The following is a 5,731-nucleotide window of genomic DNA, read 5'->3' as shown; positions in this document are numbered from 1 at the left end:
CCCATGAGCACTTGAGAAGAATGTCCCATGAGCACTTGAGAAGAATGAATTTTGCTGTTTTCACTTGAAGTGTTCTATATATTCCATCTATATATATTAAGTCCAGCTGGTCTACTTTCCATGTAATTCCACTGTTTCCTTGTTGAGCTTCTGTCTGGATGATCTGTCAGTCAATATGAATGGAGTGGCGTGGTACCCTACTTTGGTTGTGATATTATTATTTTCTTCTTTTAGGCTTGTTAATAGTTGCTTTATGTACTTTGGCACTCCTGTGTTGGGTGCACAGGTATTTAAAAGTGTTATATCTTCTTGGTGGATTGTCTCTTTGATCATTCTATACTGCCTATCTTTGTCTCTCTTTACCTGTCTTGTTTTGAAGTCTACTTTGTCTACTGTAAGTATTGCAACACCTGTTTTCTTTTGTTTGCCATTAGCTTGGAGTGTCCTATCCTCTTCTATCCCTTCACTCTGAGACTGTGTTTGTTGCTGGAGCTGAGCTGTGTTTCCTGGAGGCAGATTATTGTTGGGTCTTCTTCTTTAATCCATCTAGCCACTCTGGGTCTTTTTATTGAAGAACTCAATCCATTTATATTTAGGGAGATTGACACATGAGAGCTTAATGCTGCCGTTTTGTCACTCGTTCTCCAGTTTTCCTACATTTACTTTGCTTCTTGTCCCATGTATTTGTGTGTAACAACTGAGTTATGAAGTATTTTATGTTGGGCTTTTCTTTTTCTTTTTTTTCAGTTTTCTCCTTATTGATTATTTGTGTAGCTGTTCTGCTTTTTTGTTTAGTGGTTACCATGCAGTTTGTATGGAAAATCTCTTGGATAAAGTAGTATGCCTTCTTATGGCCACTTATTTCCTTAGATTAAACCAATTCAGTCCCCTACCTCTTCCCCTCCTAGGTTGGTTTTGTCACGTCTTATTCCATTTTGTGTTGTGAGTTTGTGGTTAAAATGGCAAGATTATCTTTGTTTTTGGTGTTTCCTTCCATTTATCTTTAATGTTATACGTAGTATCTGCTAACCTGTCCACATGCTTAACTAAAATGTTCACATTCTGTCTACATATTTATCTCCTTACTCCATGCTTTATAAACTCTTTCTCCTTTTTTTCTTTTTTCCTGGTATGAGGGCCTACTTATGAGTGAGATCTTATGGCATTTGACTTTCTCCCTCTGACTCATTTCTCTCAGCATAATACCTTCAAGGACCATCCATGTTGTCACAAATAGCCAGATTTCATCATTTCTTATGGCTGAGTAGTAGTCCATTGCGTTTAAATACCACATCTTCTTTATCCATTCATCCTTTGATGGGCACCTAGGTTGCTTCCATGTCTTGGCTGTTGTGTATAATGCTGCAATGATGATAGGGGTGCAAGTATCTTTATGCCTTTGTATTTTCAAGTTCTTTGGATAAATACCCAGCAGTGGAATAGCTGGATCATATGGTAGATGTATCTTTAATTTTCTGAGGATACTCCATACTGCTTTCCATAGTGGCTCCACCAGTTTGCACTGCCATCAGCAGTGAACAAGTGTTCCCTTTTAAGGATTTCTTGTAGTGGTGGTCATGTGGCTATGAACTCTCTTAGATTTTCTTTATCTTGGAAAGTTTTTGTTTCCCCGTTATAAATGAAGGGAATCTTCACTGGATAGAGTATTTTTGGGTGTTTTTTTTCCTTCAAATACTTGAATATGTTATTCCAGCATCTCCTAGCCTGTAAAGTTTCTTCAGAGAAATCCACTGAAAGCCTGATAGAGGTTCCATTGCAGTTTATTTTCTTCTGCCTTACTGCCCTTAGTATTCTTTCTTCGTCATTAACTTTTGCCAGTTTCACTACTGTATGCCTTGCAGTATGTCTTTTTACAGTGACGTATTTAGGAGATTTGATAGATTCTTTCATTTGTATTTCCATCTCTTTCCACAGGTTATGGAAGTTCTCTGCTATTATTACTTCAGATAAGCCTTCTGCTCCATTCTCCTTCTGTTTTTTTCTGTGGAATAACTGTAATTCTTATGTTGCTTTTCCTAATTGAGTCAGAAATTTCTCAGAGGCTTTCATGTATTTTTAGTCTTAATTATCTGTCCTCTTCCATCTGGAGCATTTCAATATGTCTATCTTCAATTATGCTGATTCGCTCCTTGATGATGTCCACTTGAGTATATTCTTGAGTATATTTTGTATTATCTCATTGATTCTATTGTTCATCTCCAATATTTCTGATTGTTTTTCTTTATAGTTTCAGTTTCTTTTGTGAAGTAGCTCCTGAAATCATACAATTGTTTCTGTACAATCTTTTTTAACTCATTGAATCTTTTTATGATAGCTATTTTGAATTCTCTGTCATTTAGATTACATATTTCTGTGTCTTCAGGGTGATTTCTGCATACTTGTCACTTCCATTCTGGTCTGGAGATTCAATATAATTTTTGATACTGCTAGATGGTGTGGTTCTGTTCATGTGCATTTTGGTATTATTTCGTCATAGTTACTACCTATCAGCACTGGGTGGGATTTAAGAGCTGCTTATTCTGAGACCTCTGCCTTCCACTAGGATCCCAGGAGATGGAGCTGACGCTGAGTGTGTGGGGCGACGTGCACATTTTTCTGCATACCCTCTGGGGTTTCTTGCTCTGCCCTCGTTATGTACTCTTTTGGTGGACATAACGTACCCTAGGGTAAGCTTGATGAAGTCACCCCCACCATAGCTTTCCCCTCAGGAGGGGGCTTTCACCTAGCGTGCGACAGACCTCCAGGATCACTGATTTTCCTGCAAAGGGGTGCCCACCTCCACCTTCCTTCCTTCTCGGAGCTGTGTTCAATCCTCAGCTCGTAATCTTTCAAGGAGGGATCAATGCTTCCCCATACCCAGTTACACCAATTCTGAGGGGAATGCCAGCCTCTCCACTTTCCAACATATATTCGTATGGGTCTGTCATATGTCTTTTTTGTTGTGTGGATCTTCTCTGTTGAAATATGAATGGCTTCTCCTTTATTGTGGAGGGGAGAGTTCACTGGAAGAGCTCACTCTGCCATCACGCTGACGTCACTGCCTCTCTCATTATTCTATGTGACAACTTCATGAAGCTACATCCATGTAATAACAGCTAGAACTGGGCCATCTCTACAGTCTCCCACTTGTCCCAGCCTCCTGGGGCAACTCCTTGGCTCCCTGCAGACCTTGTATTTCTCTTGCTCTAACTCTCGACTTCCTTGTTGAATGTTTACTGTGTGCTGCTTCACTAGTCACAGGACCAGCTTTCCATATTCCATCTCACTACATTGGCATTTTTAGTAGAAATTTAGTGAACACAGTTTAGCAATGTATGTTCTGTTACTTTACTTTTCCTCAATTCTCCAGCTGTCAATCCATGTCTACACACATCATAGGGCAATCGCCCCAACTCTGGGACATCCTTGAAGACACCCATTCTTTGCTGATTTCAGTCTGGTTTGGTAATGAAAATTGAATTTTAATTTTCGTACGTTTTTCATTTCCATTTCCAAATTTTACCAATATAACAGAACTTGGATATTAGTGAATACACATCATTCTATGCCCTCCTATTAATTCTGAACAATGTGTCAGTAGTCTCATGGGTAGTTTCTGGGTTAGCCATCTTTCCATCTCTGCAGAAAGGATGGCTTTTCTTTTCCAATTATGGTAATATAATTTATTCTGTATTCAGTTCCTCTTCTACCTTGGCCCCATGAACAGTGCTGCATAACACTTGTGACAGGATGCATCTCTGCCTAGCTCCTTATTCTACCTTACATGACCCAGCCATGCACTAGTATTTATAACATGTAGCAAAGGCAGTATGTGGATCCTTGCCATATGATGTGATTTCTTTTCTATTTTCGTTTGCTATGATGCATCCTTTAAATAACAACTGAATTTATATAGATTTTTCTGTTCCTATTTAGGTTAGCAAAAGTCTCTTTTTTTCAGTCTAATGATCTAAAGTACACTGACATATTTTAAGAAATCAAACAAAATTTCAAGACAGTGATGGAAATGTTTTGTTATTTTTAGGGTTGTCTCAATTGGCCATGGTTTCCCGAGGGATGAGAGGAGGGTTTCCATCTTGAGTCCAAACTTCAGTTTCCTCCTTCTTCTCCTTGTCATATTTTCTCTAATAAATTATAGATTTGAAAATTATTCGCAGCTTTTCCTTTGAATGCACCTTTGTAGACTTCATTGCCTGAGGTTCAACTTTAAATTTATTTTATTTTCAAATGAATTTACCTTACATATAATTTTAGCTTAAATTATTTTAGAGTGATGTCTTCAGTAAAGGGCCTTCTATTCCACGGTCTACACAGTGACAAGCAATCAATCAGAAATAACTAGATGTATGAAGAAACTGTGATAAATGAATAATGACCATATGAAAAGATGAAAGAGGAGACAGAATGTTGAGTCCAATCTGGAGAAGATAAAAACTTCACTATAAATGTATTTAATAAGCTCAAGAAAATATGAAAAACTGCTTGATAAAATACGTAAAAGAATGGACGTGTAAATCAATAATTAAATTGTATAAGATGGATCAAATGGTCATTCTAGATATAAGAAATACGATACCTGAAATTAGCAACCAAAAGACATTGGATGAGTTAACATAAGAAGATTAAATTCAAGAGGTAATGAAAAATAAGTGAAGAAAAATCAGTCTATATATTGTATCATTTTAAAACACATTTTACTGCGTATAGGATAATACAATTTGCTTTTTATCCTTCCTTTGAAAACTAGTATACTTAAAAAAATATTAAGGAAAAATTCACATAATATACAATCAATCACATTAAAAAGAGCAAGTGAGCGGCATTTAGTGCCTCCAGCCTGGTGTGCAACCATCACTACTATTTAATACCAAGCATATTCATTAAAGGGACACCCCACATGCAGCAAGGGTCTGCTCTCCATCTGCAACCTCCCTGCCACTCGGCATCAACACTCTTCTCTGAGCCTGTGAATAATCTTTTCTGGACATTTTATATGAACGGAAATGCACATACACACCTTTCCAACCAGTTTTAAGTGGTCTTTTTCTCTATTCAGTGTTTACTTGGTTACTGCAAATATTTGGCCTTTACCTACAGCTCTGACAAAATTGAGTTTGATGGTGTTCTTTGAGTCGTTTATTCCTGTGGAGGAGATGACCCTGGTTAATGCCTACATGACCATCTGTATTGGATCAGTTCCATTCTATTGACTATGACTTACTTTCTGAGGTATACGGAGCAGTTAGATCTCAGATTTTACTACACAGAAGAAGCATGTGGAGCCGTTCTTGCCAGAAACCCTGATTTGATGTCTCCTCTTCATAATTTTCTATCCACTCACCACTCCCTGTTCCTTGGCCATAAACATCCACTTGTCCATGTTGTGTTGGCATTGAGCCTGGTTTCCAGGACTGCTCTACAGTGAGAATATACACAGTGAGTTTTGTTTTCCTCACATTTGAAGGGTACCCTTCTACTCATGGGGATGTTTATACATTTATCAAATATCCACCACAAATCCAGGGGCTCCATATTGTCAGATAACCACTCCAATCCATTTCCTTCTCCAGTATCTCATGTCTAAACTATTGGATATTCCAAGCTTGAAGAAAGCAGCTAAAAGAAAAAAACTGCATCGAATTCAGACAAAGCTGGGAGACTCCACTGTTTATCGTAATTCAGAACAGTTTTACCAGTTCACTTAACTGGA

Source organism: Equus quagga, chromosome 20, assembly GCF_021613505.1.
Source record: "Equus quagga isolate Etosha38 chromosome 20, UCLA_HA_Equagga_1.0, whole genome shotgun sequence".
Lineage (NCBI taxonomy): Eukaryota > Metazoa > Chordata > Mammalia > Perissodactyla > Equidae > Equus > Equus quagga.
This window is presented reverse-complemented; position numbering follows the sequence as displayed.